Source organism: Armigeres subalbatus, chromosome 2 (assembly GCF_024139115.2).
Source record: "Armigeres subalbatus isolate Guangzhou_Male chromosome 2, GZ_Asu_2, whole genome shotgun sequence".
NCBI classification, from domain to species: domain Eukaryota; kingdom Metazoa; phylum Arthropoda; class Insecta; order Diptera; family Culicidae; genus Armigeres; species Armigeres subalbatus.
In genome coordinates this window covers 349,863,894-349,883,291 of record NC_085140.1, presented here as the reverse complement: position 1 = coordinate 349,883,291, position 19,398 = coordinate 349,863,894, and the positions used below count along the sequence as shown (strand labels likewise).

The window sequence follows — 19,398 nt, the reverse complement described above, 5'->3', positions numbered from 1 at the left end:
CCGTATTTCACAAACAACGGTGAAAATTGAAGAAAATAATGTATCAAAAAACGACTTCTAACCATCTACCGAAAGCATACGGATCCTCTATTGTTTTTGCCGGATCTGGCATCGGCTCACTACGTTTCTGCTACATTGGAGATGCTGAAGAACGAAAAAGTCGATTTTGTCGAAAAATGCCTAAATCCACCAAACTGCCCTGAACTGCGTCCTATCGAAAAATACTGGGCAATAATTACCCGGGATCTTAAGGTAGATGGGAGAGAAGCAAGCTCTGTTGACTGCTTCAAGCTAATTTGGTCTGCGGCACAATGAAAAGTTACGGAAGAAGTTGTGCAGAATCTAATGGGAGCTGTCAAGAGAAAAGTCCGAGCATTCTTCAGAAAAGAGAAGTCAATATTCAAAATCACATGTATGTTGATTGTCATTTATATAAAGCAACCTTATGAATTTGTTCCAAAATAAACATGTTCCTTTGAAAAACAAGTGTCCACTTTCTTTAATGAACAGTCCTTATTACTGCATATTTTCATCACTAGATTGAATATTTATCATTTTTTTCCCTCCATTATTTCGGTAACTATCAGCGAAAGCAAGCTTTATTTTCGATATGAGGATGTTTTGAACAATTAGTATACAAATAGATGTCAAAAGACATCTAGTGGAAAATAAGTGAACTAATATTTTTCTTCGCAAGAAATTTTAGTTTTTTCTTTCTCTTCAGTCTATCGGAATACGGTATGAAGAGAAGAAATTTTTGGAAAGAGAAAGAAAATTTATAAATCTCTATTTGTAAAGAAATTTTTCAATTTTTTCTTGAATCACCGGAATTCGGCTGCTGCACCCAAAAAACAAGTTACCATTTTTGCAATCGCATATCACGACGAGGCCATCACAATGATAATCCATGTCCAGGGAAGTTTAAGAAAAATCCTACCAGACTGGGAATCTAAATCCAACATTCATAGTATTGACTTGTAGCCGCGTATATAAGCACTAAACCAATTAAGACATGTAACATTCAAACCTTTAAAAAGATGATGAACCAATGCGACCAGAATGAGGTTATTCCACATGAAGTTAGAAGTGCATCGCTACGCTCTCTGATTTGTAGGTCTGTAACCAAGAAGTTCTTAGATGACCTAACATTCAACACGACAATGCGGGTAAAAGTGACAGAGTTAAAAGCAAACAAATCTGCTAAAGGTAAGCAAAGGTAATTAATGCCTGATAAATTGCCTTGTTTCGGCAGATGCAGACGCACAGTATACTGTGATTTTTGTGTTAGCCAATCATCGGCGTGAAATACGAAATTAGGCGGCGTGGAGCTAACTGAGCATGCTGAGGGTGGCTGGGTTCGAGTCCCTTTGCCGGTCCAGGCAATTTCCGGACTGGAAATTGTCTCGATTTCCCTGGGCATTAAAGTATCATCGTGTTATCCTTATGATATACGAATGCAAAAATGGTACTTTGGCTTTGAAACCGCGCAGTTAATAACTTTGGAAGTGCTGAATGAGTACAAAGCTGCGAGGCGTCAATTTCCAAATGGGAGATGTGATGCCAAAAAGAACAAGAAGGAGAAGAAGAAAAAGAAGAAAATGGACTTATGTCATGCACATAGGGGTTTGTAACCTTTTTATTATGGTATATGTAGATAAATACTAACCAAGGGCTATAAAACGTCTTTGGTTACGGTGGGGCGTTTTGCCCTGGCACTTGTTGAAATCCATTTTTCACGTCTTTTCAAAAAAGCTTCATTACGTGTTCTCTGTGACATTTTTATATGACTACTCACAGCAACACATTAGCGACTTTTTGGACTACCAAAAACACAAAGTTTGCATAAATTGCGTTGAAAAGTAAGTATTGCCTTAGAGATGCATATTATACCGCCTTTGCCTACTCATAAATATGTGCAAAATCGCTTGAATTATGAGTTCCTTACTTAAACATAAGCATGATTTGATTTCTTAGAAATGAGTATTATGCACTGTTTCTTACTCCATTTGTTAATAATGCACATGTATGATTGATAAGGATGCAAAATAAATTCTCTTCCTATGCGAGCTCAGGCCGATAGTTCAGCAGTGATCTTCGTCGTGAGTGGACGCATTAACAAGGGCTTGGGACGGAAATCTTAGGAGCGTTTGTTCTGAGATTGAGTGAGAGTGAGCAACGTGGACGCGCGCGGAAACCGAATACAGAACTGCAATGGGAACGGCGGAACCGCGATCGTGGTGCGAGTGTCCGGCGAGACGGCGATGGATTTCGCAGAAGAACATGTGGATCTTGCCGCTTCTGCTGTGCTGTGGGCTGCTGATCGAGCGCACCGAGTGTCAGGGGTCAGTTGAAGTGCTTTGATATGGCTCATTTATAGCGGCTTCCCGAGGGGGAATCCCGAATCTGCGAAAAATCCCCGATGCGCAAGAGATAAAGTCTAAGGAACTGAAGAAGTGAATCTGCGTATGCGAATGTTTGAAGAGAAATAAGATTTTTGAGGATCAATTAAGAAATGTATCGAATGCTTTGTGATATATTGTGAATTTTACGTTTTCGTGAAAGCATCTTTTTGAAGAATTCGTTTGTGTTATTGTTTCACAGATTGGTTTCAGAGATATCAATCGGTCGGTGACTAACTGGGGAATTACAAAGTGAATATTTTTTTATTGTGATTTTGAAGTAATCAACATTCTGGTTTGATAAATTTTGAAACTAGAGTGCTGGTTGTAATTTGTTTATGCTATTTATGCTACATGTGCCGTATTTATAATGCTGCCATTTGTCAAACTTTGAATTTTGAATAAAACGTCTCTTTGTCTCTAAAGAAATACAGCGCGATAGCAGTAAAACCATACCATTCACTGCACATTATTTTATAAACTTGACCCTCGCGAAGTACAAACAATCTATGAAAATTGAAAGTGCAAGGGAATGAGTCACAGCCCTGCCGTCCTTCTTAGTCACACTTGGTCGACAACTAAGAAGCTTTGCCCAAATCCAAAAATTTCTATTAGTCTCTTTAGGCTATAAAAAATGTACAAAAAATAGTGTGCCGTACGGCCGAACACCTTTACAGTCTCTTTAAAATGCCCCACCCCCTTCCCCCTCCCATGGCTGTCACCAGGATTCGAACCTAGAGCGTGAACAAAACCGTCAGAGAGATGCGGTGTCGCTATACACTCCTCTATGGTTACTGTATGAAATGTTTTTGTTATTGAATTAAGCCTCTCCTGACTGAGGAATATGAGAGTGAGTGCGAAGAAAATGACTTTTCTGTAACCATTCGCCTTTTGTGTTCGTGTATGTGTGGATGTGTCAAGGAGTTTAATTGTCGCTGAAAAATACAAAAAGCAAGCAACAAGAGAGAATAGCGATAACTCTTTGTTTTCATATGCAGAGAATAGAAACAATTTTGTGTTGCATTTTATCTGCAGCTAATATGGTGGTAGTGTTGCGATAGATTGTATGCTTCAGAAGTAAAACACAATTTCTCGAGTAGCACATATGTTCCAAGTTAGGTGTCGCAACTTATACACTGAGCATACTGGTCGCAAGTATTTCATACGACCATACTTATGAGAATGTTTCATAGGAATTGAACTATGAAAATATTAGGATCATATATCGGCCAAATCAATCTTTTTATTGTTTATCCAACAAGACGTTTCCCTGAAGCGTCGGTGGGCGCGTGGTGTGATCATACGCCTCCTAATCACAACGTCCACGGTTTACTTTTTTTAAACGAACATAAAATGTATCATAATATTGTCATATGAAATGCATTTCATTAGTGAATCATATCAAAATCAAAACAATTTCTTGTGGCGAAATTTCAAAAGAAAATCGTATGATCGTCTTACGACCAGTATACTGTCTGAATTTGGTCACAATCAAGTAACTGTAACCAGATTTGATAGAAATGTGTTACTTCAGTCATATCAAAAGATTTTAAGCTCTCTCCAATTTAATTGCAAATGCAATATTATACTTTTATATACTTTTACTTATTTTCATTCCCAAATTATTATTACAACCCATTTGTGGTCCATAGAATAAATTGCATCACAACATATGCTTTGCGTTCACTGAGGATACTGGTCGCAAGACTATCATACACTGCCAAAAATATCTATATAAGATTTATGTGTCGCCGTTATAAATTTTTGCAATAGCTCCACCCTAATATAATCGATATAGAACCACACATAAATTAAATAATTGCTAATTCGAGACCACACATAGAGTTTATTTGGATACATATTTTATTAGTAGTTCGCGTGTTGAATGATTATGTGTGCGCTGATTTACATCATAAGTTAAATCGATGGATTTTTGCCAATAAATATGTGTGGATTTTTAGTAGTGTACGATTCTCTTTTGAAATTTCGCCACAAGAAAATGTATTGATTTTCATACGATTCACTAATGGAATGCATTTCATACGACAATCTTTTGAAAAATTTCATGTTCGTTTAAAAAAAGTGTAACCTGGCTTCGAATCATGGACGTCGCGATTAGGAGGCGTGTGATCACACCACACGTCCACCGACGCTTCGAGGAATCGTCTTGATAGATATCCAGTAAGAAGATAGATTTGAACGAAATATGATCTTAAGATTCATTAAGAGAGATAGTTCAATTCTTATGAAACATTGTCATAAGTTTTGTCGTATGAATATCTTACGACCAGTACCATCAGTGTTGAAAAAGAAATCTCTGGAGCAAGATCTCAGTTTTACAAGAAATCGGTGGAGAAAGGCCTCGGGTCTACACGTAACCGTAACGCGTAACCAAAGTTCTATCGACTAGAATCAAAGTTTTAAAAGAGGTACATGCTCTTTGTGGTTTTTAGTATAAAATGGGATCACTACATATATACTGCACTATTCTAGAAATATATGGAGTGAGGTTTAAAGTCAACATGCATAATCAAAGTTCTATCGACTTGTTTCAAAAGTGGTACATTCTCTTTATGGTCCTTCTAATAGAATATAACCACAGCATATGTGTTGCGATATCCAAGAAATCTCGGGTGTGAGATCTTAAGGCGTACACCCGTAATCAAAGGTCTTTCGAGAAGTTTCAAATATGGTACATGATCTTTGTGCTCCTTAAAATACAATGTGGCCTTTGGCCCATTCATTTCCTGGGCCATTCAGAAAATATACTCCGAACACATTCTATTCACACATAGGAATGTGTACAATATTTGAAACAGTCTGGTAGATCTTCAGTTACGAGTACAAATCTTTAAGGATTACTTCAGAGATTTCTTGCATAGCTTTGAACACATGATAAAAATACATTCTATTCAAAATACAAGAATAGTTGGTCAAAATTTAAAACGGACTGATAGACCTCTGTTACACTAACACCACAGACAAACAAACGTAACACTGATGGAATTCCCATCGTCCATGCTCTAAACGGTCGTTTTAACCCTTAAATGTGCAATGTTGTTTTAAAACAACAAATATTAAATGATCAAGGAAATGATCCATTTAAGGAAAGCATTCCAATAAAACAGCGATAATCCTGCACTATATCGGTTGTGTCTAGACATTCGTGTATATATTGGTAAATGGTTCATTGCGCTCAATGTTTTACTTGCCAGAAAACGCAATGAACCATTGTATTTGGCGATGCGGGACGCAAAGTCTGTCAGAATAAAAACTGAATAGAGTTTATTACCAGTAACATAGATGAACCATTGAAATCGTTCCACCAAAGGCAATTCAGAAACCAAAAAAACCCCCCCCCCCCCCCCGACCAATTATCTGGCTACACCATTTATTCTAGCAACTTTTATTGTCATAACGGCGCCGGCCAAGTCCTTATAGTCAGTTGGGAAAGGAGAGGAATGCTAGTATGTAGAATTTGTTGCCACTCAGAGAATGTTATATTTGTCATGCCAGCTCATTGCATAAGTGCGGTTTATTTGGTTTTGATCAATACATGTAAACGATTCTCCTTCAGATAATTATCAGATTCATATAATATAAAACGAAGAAAATTGTAGTCTTTTATCACTACTCATCTCTCATCTGTTTTATAGTCCAGATGGCAAGCGCGTCAGTCGAATAGCGCAAGGGCTTGGTGGAGAGTTCAATTATCTTTCTAGGCCGATTTTTTTTTGCAAGCGAATAAGGTTGGCGGACTAAATCAGGAAGCGATGTATGAAAATACAGATCCAAGCAATTTAAAATTTGTTTATTTTTCGTGTCTTGAGCACATGGTTAGCTAGCTGCGTATATGAAGTACTGTTGGTGGAATGAAAAGTCGGAAACACATAATGCGCTAATTATGAATTTCGATAGTCCAGTTCGCTGAGTGTATATCATGAGGCTAACACGTTGAAACGGCAAAAATGTATGTGGGTATGCAAGGAACTGTTCCATTTTTCATCTCACTGAACAAATATTCATCTCATCGTAAAATAAAGAAATACGGCACCAATTTCGTAGCTTCTTTTTGTTAACATGCTTGCTAATTGCTGAAAAATCACAAAAATAAGAAACAAATAAAATTACTTCTCATTGCTTTATCTTCCGTAGGATGAATATCGGAGTTATGAGATGAAGTCCAGGAGCAATAACCCTATGTGTGTGTGTAAAATCTGTAGTATTTGCTTGATGGTTTGTATTATCCGTTTAGTTAGCAATAGAGCAGTCGACATGCTATGCGGACTAGAGGTTTGTTGGCGTGGATAGATATTGCGATCGGGAGTTAAAGAAGAGGTACAAGGAGTGTTTATTACTCAAGGGTCCCCATAGAAACAAAAATACATGTTTTAGATATTTTGCTGTGCAATCAGATAGTGGCTTGATGGAAAAGTTGATCCTCTAATAAAGTGTTATTTTGATTTCTCTAATGTGATTTTCTAATTATATTTTTAATACACGAGAAAGGTACCATCTCCACAGAGTTTTTTTTGTAAATGATTGATTCGCTATACAAACAATTTGGTGAGCTTCCGTGGTACTTATATGGTGTAGAATTATCCGAAGATCAGAAATAATGTTGTGGAATGTATTATGTTATTGAAATAATAAAAAAAACTTACGACAACTTTACGTCAATTAGCGGTACCGTGCCACTGCTGTCCCAGAATTCCAACGGTGACTCCATGCTGCTACACCTCTGCCACTGACAAATGATGCTCTGAGACGAATTGATGAGTCAAGCGATAGTTTGCCAGACAAAATAATAAAAAAATCCACTCTATTGCACTTTGCGACACTCTCGATAATCAAGAGTGCGATAACCTGCTCGTACCAACACGCTCTAAACATTGCGTCTAAGCAAAACAATGATTCTTCCAAACTTTGTGAGACATTTTTGAAAGAACTGGCGTGCGAAGCGGTAGCACGTTCCAACACAGTAATCAAGGAACATATTTTCTACTATACAAAGCAGAAATCACTCTTATGCACTTTCGGATCTTCTTCGTCGAACTGGGGTGTCAGGCAATAGCACGTTTCTGGTAAATACAACAAAAACAAAGCTTGTCTGCTAAATAAAACAGATATTACACTTCCACTCTTCGAGACAACAGAATTTTTGATGAATTTAGCTCTTCGGGATCTTATTCAGCGAAATGACGTGCCAAACACACATCAATAGCAGATTTTGCTAAACACATCGGAAATAACTCTTCGGCATTAATCGGAACTGATGTGCCAACTCCCAACACATTTTAGCTATCGATCTGCTTCGTTATTAACACTAGTTCACATCACGACAGTCCTGAACGATGAATCGTGAAAATTCACACAGATTATGTAAAACCAACTTCTGTCAACTAAAACATAAATAACTTTTTCGCAAAACAATAATAACTCTTGTGACACATCCGAACGAATCTGCCTTGATGGTAAACCCGGAAATTTAATTACTGCTTTGCAAAGCCGAAATTATTCTCCCGCACTGATCGAATAATAAATCTTCCTACTATCCGTTTTTCTCGTTTACACCAATACAAATTTATGTCGTGTACATCGCCTATATGCGTGTCAAGCATTGAGTTTTGATTTTTAAAGTATTTCAGTTTTATATGATATATATTTATATGATTTTAAGACATTTTTCCTTGTAAATAGAAGGAGAAAGCGGATATAAATCAGAAATATTTGGGCAGTCCATTCTTGAGTGATGCGCGGTCATACAAATGCTAACTATATATATATATACATATACAGTCCTGGTACTCTGAAGATTTGAAATGCTCATACAATTGTACGAAAAATCATTGCTTAGAAGAGATTTGTTTCTGATTTTACAAATACATTTTTTCCAAATACATTGAAAATAGAAAAGCAAATGAACTTGCAAAATTGGGTTGTCTATTCTTAAGTGATGCACGGAATGCCAACTTTGTTTTATATGTAGATGGTCACAATTTAAAAATTCCTTGCAAATTAGAGTAGAGTGGGGCAAGAGTGCGCGTGGGGTAAGAGTACGTTTTCGATTTTTGTAGTAATAAAAAGATAAACTAGCAGCACTGCATCAGTTTGACAGGTATTCTGTGCAACTATTATCATGTGTAATTGAAAACGATTTGAATAAACAACAATGGAGATATGGAGTTAGATAACTTTTTGGCCATTTTGCTAAAAAATAATTGGGTTTTCGCAACTAGTATTTCATTACCATATATACGTTCAATCAGGTGAACATTATACCATTTCGATAACCTATTGTATAGAGTACTTTATGGTACAGAACACCAATCCGGTTGGTTTTCCAAGAAGTCAAAACCAATACTTGGATAATTTTTGGGACTGTGGGGTAAAAGTACGCAGGAACCGGTGGGGCAAGAGTACGCATATGAATCTTCAAGTTCTGATGTCAAACCCGTATCTCCGGCTGAAATAAGACTTCTTCCAAAGCGTAAAGATCCACAACTAAGAAAAAAGGGACAGAATTCGAAATTATCACAAGTTTTTAGGATAAATTGAAGTAATTCGGTGTTAAAAAGGACTTAGCGAACAAAGCACTGAAGCGAAATAATGAAATTGTATTTGGACTTGTTGTACATACACCCAAACATAGTACGAAAACACAATTTCATCTAAATGATAATTTCATTTAATCAAAAGAATCATTCATAAATTACGCAACGTTTAGCTGGGAGGGGTTGCGAGATGTGTGGCGATCCATATAATTTTTAGAGGATTCATACAAATAGTGTAAAATAGGGGGGAGGGGTGATGAAATAGCCAAATTTTACGTTAAGGAAAATGCGTTTGTATTCGCCACGTGAAACCTGATATATATTTTTACCTTTGTAGTTTTTTGTATATATAAAAAACAATGGTTTTTCGTATGAAAGTGCACATTTTTAGGACCCCCTCCCCCTTTAAGAGTTACGTAATCTTTAAACATTCCCTAACATATGCTCATTAAACATCAATTAAATGTTATTAACTCTTATTTGTGTTAATATATATTTAAAGCACATGATTGGATAAATGCGTACTCTTACCCCACCCGATGCGCACTTTTACCCCACCGGTGGGGTAAGAGTGCGTTTTTCACTTGTCTTGCAGTAAGGGTTCTACTAAAACGAATCTAAATTATTTCAATATGTTTTCCATTGGGTAACATAAAGGAAGAGTATATGAATCATCGACACTGATTTGATATGCAGAAGCTTGCTTCATAAGGGCCACATGATCGACTGAAAACTAAGTGCGTACTCTTGCCCCACTCTACTCTATACGAAAAACCATTTCCCCGAAAATATTGATTTTTGATTTTCAAAGTACACAGGATTTTGTTTTTACACGATTTTTTTTTCGCTCGTATTTTTGATCGTGTGAGTTCAATTTACCTCCAAAATCTTCGCAACATGTTTCAAAAAATCCAGAATAAATCAAAGAAAAATCACATGATAATTCATATGCGTTAAACATTTAGGATGAGTGGAAAATTGAGAAAATGTAAATCGTGTAAAAACAGAATCCAGTGTATTTCAATTTCATCATAACATTTTTCCTCGTGAATAGAAGAAGAAAATTAATATGAATTTGCAAAAATTGGGTTGTTTATTGTTGAGTGATGCGCGATCGTACAAATGCCATCTTTGTTTTTATATATATATAATATACCTATATAAAAGAAAAGATGGAATTCAATTTTTTTTCCGGTACCAATTGCACATAAGTAGATAGTTTGACAGGAAGATAGATCGATACATAAATGCAAATCGGAATGTACCCTGTCAATGCCGTTTTAAATATACTACAAAAGGCAGAAAATCGTCACTCTTGGGCTGAATATTACATACGCCCCTTCTTTATTCCTCTCTCTTTGCTTCTTTATTGCTATCTTCTACCTACCTTTTTTCATTTTTCTGTTTTCTTCTCCGCTTTTCTTTTGCTTCTTTCTGCATTCTTCCTTTATTCGTTTTATAAACAATAACCGAAATAACTCCCCCCCTCTCTTCTCAATGATTCTTCAACTCGTTTACGTGTTGCTATATACTATGTACCTATTGGCCACCTATTAAAATTTAACTTTATTGTGATCCTATAGAATTTACATAAACTTAGTGTTTGAGAAGTGCAAAAAGTAGGGCATTTCAAATCTATATAACTCACGTGTAATTTCGTGTAAACACAAACTTCAACCGCTAGACAAGAGTTAACATACAGCAGTTTCAGTGTACTGAAAAGATGTGTGCATTTTGCGCTGGATAAAGTTATACGATTCTAAAACAACCCTAGAAAAAACACATATTTTGAAATAACTTTTCAATTAAAAGGGATAAAACTTTACAATGTGTTACAAAAACGTGTATTTTTGCTAGCCAAACAACTTTGTAGAAGGTAATAAAAGTACCTGAAACGAAGAAAAAAGTTTTGCTCAAAAAACTGATTTTAGGGTCCTTTTACAGAAAACGACGCAGTCTTTGGTGTCTTTGGCAAAGTGGCTTGAAATACCATCCGCTGCAACTTTCCTACTGACACTTTGCTCATATCTGTTTTCGATGGATAAGTGAAATTTTTATCTTACTTTTAAGTGGATTAATCATTTCAAATATTTTCTCGAAAGAATTCGCTTTTCATATGTAACGTCTTCTCCAAATCAACAGAAACGATGCTATTAGAAAACGCACAAAATCGGCAAAAAGCAACACTATGCATAGTAGGCTCATGTGGGCTCAAGCCCATGTAGTATTTCCATACGAATTTTAATTTTAGCTTTTCACGATTTACTTAACTTTACTCGTGGTTCCCGCAAACCCGTCGAAAACTATTACGAACATATCTGCTGAAGAAATGAAGGAAATCCATCCAGCCGTTGTGGAGTTGCGGATGCGATCACAGACCATTTCATTTCGACCACAGACCATTTTTTGTCGACAAAAGCGATTCACACTACAGTTCGATTATAGAACTTTTTTTTAAACTTATTTATACCGCGACGAAGACAGAAAATCTCACACAAAACGTACCGCACTAATCAATTATTCTTCTTACTTTCCGGAGCAGAAAAATAAACACACGCCTGCGATAGTGCGACATTCAAAACCGTACTGACGGACGAAACGAAACACGCACTAGGGTAGTTGTACCAGTAACAGTGGTGTTGCGACGCCACAAAAAAAGTGTACTGCTTTGATTTTTTTTATTCCCTTCGAGAACATTATTATCATTGGTTCGTGTTCCAATAACTAACTAAAGTTAAGGGAAATGTTGAAGCCTTGGAGCTGTATAAGATGGCAGTATCATTAATAGTGATATACCAGTGATATCTAAATTTTTCTTAATGAGTATTGTTGAAAAAAGATCGCTATACATATTTCGCGTAACATATGATTACGGCTTTTAAACCAATTCCATGATTTTTTTTTTATTTTCTAGTATAAACGATTGCTTTGTAAATGATTATTCACCCTAGGTGAAACTCCGTACTTGATGTCTCTTAAGAAATACATTTATTGCTATTTTGAGTGAACGTTGAGTGAACCATTTGCACCATAGTGGTTTTAAGTCCTTTGTTTGGCACCCTAACTACCATACGGAATGTTTGCTTTTGCTTTTAGGCTGTTCACTTTATATTGTTTATTTAGAAAAACTAGCTTCAAGTTATCTTAAAATGTATATTCTAACTAGGTTTTCGATATATCGCATAGCAGAACTGCTCTGGCTAATAAATTGGCATGTGTTTGGCAATGAAATGAGTTTCTACTTTAATCAATGAATTAAATTAGTCATAGAAAACTTATAAATCACAGCTCTTGTTGTAGCAACACCTTCGCAACGTAAACAAACCCCAAAACTGCGTTGAATATTAGAAGCATCATCAAATGCTCGACAGATAACATCTATTTTTAGAGTGCTCTTTAGTTGGGGGTAATATCTTTGAATATGCGAATATAATATCTTGTACTCAGATGATATTGCAATGCCTGCTTTCAACCAATGCCGTTCTCTGTTTCACATCCTTTCAAAAACAAATGGATGGGTATCATTTTGGCATATGTTTTTTACGTATGACGACGAAATTAGTTTATTTACGTATCCTTTATCTGTTACCAATACCACCATTACTGGTACACCGACCCTAACGACGATTGAAAAAAACGAACTCCCTGAATAAATGCACCCACAGTAGCACTGACATGACATGTTTACCCACTACCCAGCCAAGCAAAAGAGCTCCCATCGCCGCCGTCGTTATTGCACGAGAGAGTGAGTGCAGCCTACCATCGACCCAACCCCGTAATGGAACGTACACACGGTCAAGCAGTTCGACCAACATTGACTCCACCTCTCGTTTGTTCAAACATCCATCAAGTTTTACCAACAACGGCACGAACAATCAATTCATTCGACCAATAATACACACACGAACGACCAAAGCGGCAACTTGAGCACCAACCTTCTTAAAATATATGGGGGTTTGTGCAACTTCACTACAAATGCTCCAACATGTTCGGCTAACCTTGATTCCGCCCCTGACAACTCAAACCAAAATCAAACCGTTTTAATTTTTTCCAACCGAGCCGCCAACTGTCAAATGGTTGTTCGAACAACTTCACACACGTTCAAGCAAAGCAGCAACCGAAGCGATTTCTTGGGGGCGGAGTCAATGTTCGTCAAACTGCTTGACTGGTGTGTACGTAGCATAACACTCCAAATGCGTGAGTGGGAGAGTGGGAGAGCGCTCTGCCGAATAGTGAAGAGCGTAAGCTATCAGCATCATTGTCATCATCAACAGCAAAACGCGTTGCGCCTCGAAAACACCACGTGCATCTTGCCTATCTTGCCATCTCTATAACTCATGGCTTATAACATGGTATGAATATGCGCGCTAGGCAAGTGAATAGAAAATCGCTCCGCTTAACCCGAATGAATTATTGGCAGTGGCTAATTTTCTACCCGCCGCTTCCACATCCAGGCGCCATCGCCATAGCAGGCATGAGTTAACCGCCAGAAATTTGTATGGCGAAAGACATCTAACGCGGGTTTACTTAAAATTAGGAACTTTTCACGCAAAACTATTTGGTACCGGTTATGAAGGATGGTGTCCGCTACTACGCCTACCAAATTTTTTGTCGATTAGGGTGCTTAATTTTGAGAAAACTAACCTTAGATGCCTTTCGCCATACTGATTTCAGAAAGTTTACTCCTAGTGTGCCGCTGTAAGCACGCTCAAAGCAGGCGATTCATTGAACGCCTCAACGCGTTTTTTCAACTCACCTTAATTAACAGCATATCTAATCCAAACTTAACATTAAGGTTATGGCAAGTCCAATTAGTCGAATCAAGTGCGAAACACTAAAGTCGATCGTGCTATTGAGATCGAAATACGTACCGCCATCGGGGCTGACAATGGGTCTGGGAGGTGAGAATGGGTTATTGCTCTCACCGGTAGTCTGAAGGTCGTATAGCAATATCGTTCAAAAAGGTCTTTTATATTTTAGTCATCTCACCGTCCGATCAATCTTTTCTAGAAGCATTCTAAGTAGCTGAAACAGTGACCCCTAGAAAATTTGTTACTTTGTATAAGTATTGCTCATATCTAGTCCACTGATTATATACGGGGGTAAATGCAGAGAAAGGATTGTCTTCATTATCAAATCCCTCTCTTCGAAAAACTACAGCAAATTGAATCTATTCGCTCAAGTTTTTGAACTTCGAGCAATTGTTATAAGGCTTGCTCACGACAAAATCTGGACCGCTCAAAACAAGTTTTAACTTATGAAATACCAAAGGAAATACATCATCAACAAGTGAATTAAAAATATATTATTTATTAGTATTAGAAGTACTTAAGGAATAATGGACAATTCCTTGAGATTTTCAAGTTTTTCCAGGGTTTTGTGAGTAATTGTTATCTAATTCGAGCATATGATCTTAACCTTCCTAACTAATACGAATCCTAAAAGCTGCAGCGCATTTTAATTATCACTGTAGGCTTCTTGAGAAAGGTTCGGTAAAACTCAAGTAGAGGTAACTGAAAGTTGAATAAGAAAGAACTTTGTCACGGTGTCTCTATGGGGAAATATTATTTTTCAAAATCAGTATCTCTGAAATACCCACCACGCGAAAGTATAGGCTCTCCTCTTTCATATAGAGGGTAAACTAAAATGTTTTATCGGGGGATTTAGAACAATTTTTATATTTTTCGCTATTTTTGGTGCAAAATCCATAGAAATCTCAAATTATAGCCGATTTAACCCCCCAAAAAATGTATGGAAAAATGACCCCCGATAGAACATTTTAAAATGCACCTACGTGAAAACCTAGGAAAACCTATTCTTTCGTGTAGTGGGTGTTTTGGAGATACTGATTTTTGAATATAAGCCTCTTCGGACAAACATACCGTGTGTATTCTTTCTGATGGATTTTAGAAACTCCGCATTCTTTTAATTCTTTAAGCTCCTATTGTCACTGCAGCAATGAAACCAGTGAAAATGTCGTGAAAAGGCGTGAAACAGACCTACTGAGAGAAAAGATGTGTTAAATGTTCCTATGTGTTAACAAATGCTCTTATAAGTTAATTTGTTGCAATTTTTTAAACTAAATTGAAAATTAACGACCAATAAGTTGTAATGGATGTAAAACTGATTTTTTAAATCATCATAGATGTTATTCTATCAGAAAAGAAAGGTTAGTGTGTTGTGGTCAAATCGCGGTTTGAAAGATCGCAGGAATTGCCGGGCCAGTAATTGAAAGCTGGCGAAAAGAGTTTAACTAACTAATTTATCCAATATTTAATTTATATTCTAGGTTCGAAACAACTCAAAAATCCTTTAAAAATAAGGATCGTGCTTCACATTCTATTTACGGCGAGCGCAACACCTATGGTTTTCTGAACCTATCAAGTATTTTGGGAATCCTACGACATTTCCTGATTTTTGTAACAGGGCTGAGCGTCGATGAACATCGTTTGAAATACTCAAGTCGTCCATTGATGTTTGGTAGACCAACTTGCGAACAATATACATCAGCTGATTCGAGCGAAAATGGTAAATTTTCTGTGTTATGAGTGTTGAAATAGAAAAGTTTTAAAAAAAGTTAGCCCCCCCCCCTAGAATTTTTCATTAGTTACGCCAATGGACAACGGTATATACAAAGACACAATGAAGTGGTTAAATAAAATGGGATAGTATTAATAAGACTATGACAAGTGATAAAAAATTATTGTCAGTTTCGAGCAAAGCAGGGTCCGTTTACTAGTAGTGTATAGTAACTATAGCGAAGTATTGAAAGACCTGGGAAAAAGTATTGTACGAACACTATCCTTCTGAAAAGTGTTTCTAATTTACATATCGTTCTAATGTTCTTGTAACTCATTGTAAAATACAAAATTATCATTTCTACAATGTCTGCTCAACCATGATCTCTTATTCCTTCCCTCGATTTTCACAGAAATTCATTTAATTTATTTAGCTTACATCTGAACAGATAAAACTGAATAAATCTGAACATAAAACAATACACAAATATATTCTGTTGCTCAAAATTTGAAACCTGGTGCACCCAGCTAGCTCGCTGCGCTTCCCGTCTACTTATACGGTTGCAGCCAGAACCGAACATAATCTTTGCAGGGTTTCTGTTCGGCATTCTTGTAACACACCCAGTCCATCGTGTCCTTCCAGCTTTTGCCACCTTCTGGATACTAGGTTCGCCGTGGTTTATCGTTGGCGGCGAACTCGTGATTCATCCTTCGTCGCCACACACAGTTTTCTGGCACAACTCCAACGATGGTCCTGTATACGCGATTTTCGAATATTTCAAGTGCTTGCAGGTCCACCTCGAGCATGGTCCAAGTTTCATGTTTGGTCTTATCAGCGTTCTACACATGATACTTTTGGTGCAGGTGTGAACATTTTTTGACTGTAGTTTATTCTGGTGTCCGTATACGTGTGTGTGTCCTATAGGTGTCCTATAGGAAGCCTGACTTTCACAGACGATGCGCCTTCGTATTTCACGAATAAAATTATTATCAGCCGTAAACAAGGCATGGCAAATGCGGTGTAATGCGTACCTGAAGGAATAAAATACCCCACTTTGCGGTCCTTAGCCTCTTACCCAGCAACTCCTATCCCTATCTCCTCGTGGCGCTGGCCGGGATACAAGAAACCTTAGGGAAGATCGATTATCCAACCCCGGTGGGAACTATGGTCGTATGCTGACAGGGAAGGGGAGATTCGCTCCTCTCCAGAGATGCAAATCTGATCGAGCGTCTGTTCTCCATGTTAGGAGCGGCTGATCAACGTCCGAGTGCCAGCGAGGAACTTTAAGCTAAACTATGCACATCATGCTGCATCGTGTCAGCATCGAAAAGGCAGCTCCATCAACGCGATGTAAGTAGCGCAACTCTGGTAAGGTAGCCTACCGAAGATTCTTACCAAGAACGGCCAGGTAGGTAAGCAAGGATATCTGCAGTTCCACAAACCGCGCTTCCAAACCAGGGTTTTAGTTTTCGAATTTGCGCCCTCAAAATAGCCTTATTGTATCAGCGCCCCTTTAAAAAATTGGCGACTAAGTACCCCATATTTTACGACGACAGGGCTGATGAGTCATAGTAGGAAATCAAACCGATAATTACAATCTAAATTACAATAGTCAAATCTGAGTGATTTGTAGAATCCAGTGTCCTTTAAACTCAAAAAACCAAGCCACAAAATTTTTCAGCCATTCAGATTGCATTGTACTCTCGTATTGTAGTTCTATTTTCGCGTTGCTGCAGGATGTTTTCATAGTAGGTTTTTAATTTCAACAGTAATTTTCAACGCTTTTGAACCACAATCTTTGTCTGGGCCCGTGATTTAGTTTTTACTTTGAACTCGTTTGTAGTATCCCATTTCCAGAATTATATGGGATAGTATAAACTCGTCTTATGACAAGTAATTATATTCTTCTGAAAAAAAAAATCAGAAGGGTTGTGTACAAGACACGACCGCTTGACGTAAACTACGTAAAACCTCTTAGTGCAATGGGAATCGTAATATCATATGAACATTAGGTTGCATACATGACACAATAGCGAATTTCAACCAAAAATTATCTTAAGCTGTTTTTAGAACAAACATTTTTCTCAATCACCACCGACGACCGACTTGGACCGCTACCGGCGCAGCCATCGTCTCAAGTCAATTCAAAACGCTGCTCTCACGCGCGCGTTTGCTTGAATTTTCTTGAAATCATCGTGCGGTTGTCATCAGCAATCAATAGAATTTGTTTAATTTTTTTAGTAGAACAGGTTTGTCGACAGCGAGTTAAAATGAGGAGAAAATTGCATTTCCACAATTCTGCTGTCACCGACAGCCACTCAATGATTTTCCGCTTATTTGCTACATACGTCATCTTTGTGAATAATTTTCTGCAACAACCTCCCCTCCGACGGCCGACCATGGCTGCAAGACACGACTATGCACAGGAAAAATGAAGCGGTGGGCCAAAAGGTGCTCGCGTTACAGCAATCTGATGTCCGTGTTGGGGATACATGAACGGAGTTGGTTAGTTCTGAATCTTTTACCAGACGTGAAAGAACTAAAATTTTCAATAGTTTTACGTTGATAATCAATAGTTTTAAAACAATGGCCGAATTGGTGGAATGTTTCCGAATCTATTGATAATAAAATCTCGAAAATTTATCGAAAGATAAAGTCGCTATTAACTTTTGAAATCTTACATGATTTCGTGACGGTCCCCAATTTGGAAATTTTCATTTGACACCCTGTATCCGAGGCTTCCCCTTAGACGTAGTTTACGTCAAAATGCTGGCAAATTAATTATTTTGTGTAAAATGGTGATTCTGAAAAATCATAATCTTGAGAGAATATTTCACTTGACAACAACTGACGCCATCCATACGAATACATATTTGCAGCACCTACGATGCGCGCCCGTAATTGTGCTGCTGGAATAACAAAACCGAATAAGAATTTCACTGCTGCTGAAGCCATCTCCCTCCGATGCGCGCTCGTGATTCTGCTACGGACGGCAGGCAACTTTATGGCGTGGCCAAGCGCAAGATTTTTTTATGTATCCAGGTTATCCGACTTTTATGTATACAGGTTATTCGCCTCGCCTCAATCTTCCTTTGTGTAGAATGGTGGCACTGAGAAGAACCGATTAATTCCCCAAATATGTCGACTACGACCACACGATCCACGACAAGGGCTGGAATTCGCTCAGCAACTTTGCCGATGCTGGGACAGCTCTCCGCGACATTTCAAATGAAATGCCTTGCGCGCGGGGGAAAGCAGTTTTCTTATAATGAATGAAGATGGCTCATTAGTCTCGTCAAGATTGCCGTCGGTAGTAGAATCACGAGAGCACGATTCAGAGCAAGACTTATAATTTTAGTGGATAGTCATCCATGCGAAAACATTTTTGCAGCTTCTCCGTTTGACGCGCGCTCGTGATTCTACTACCGACGGCAACATTCTGCTGTCGCCAAGCGATTATAATTTGCATTAAAAAAAAAAAACGTCTCGGCTTAACCTTCGCTTCCACAAAATTGTAATCTTTCGATTGATTGTTAATAATCCGCCTTCCCAATCACAAGCTGCAACAAAACCAAATAAGAATCTTGAGTAAATTTCACCTGGCTGCCACTGATGCCTTCCATACGAATTCATATTTGTAGCATCTCCTCCCGGGCCGCACTCGTGATTCTGCTACGGACGGCAACATTATGGCGTCGCCAAGTGGTTAATTTGCTCTTTGAATAATATTCGCCTCACCTCTTCCTTTGTATAGAATGGTGGCTCTGAGAAGAACCGATTAATTTGTTCAGCAACTCCGCCGATGCTGGGAGTCTGGGACCGTTTTCCGCGACATTTCAAATGAAATGCCACGCGCGCGCGGGAGAGCAGGGGTGACATTGCGCATCTCGAATCGAATCACTTGATTCGTACGTTTTTGCATTCGT

At 37.9% G+C, this 19,398-nt stretch overlaps 1 pseudogene; it reads left to right on the top strand.

Moving 5' to 3' along the window:
• Positions 1 to 2,085: 2,085 nt before the first annotated feature.
• Positions 2,086 to 19,398, top strand: part of LOC134212915 (thioester-containing protein 1 allele S3-like) — a 51,542-nt pseudogene continuing 34,229 nt past the window's right edge.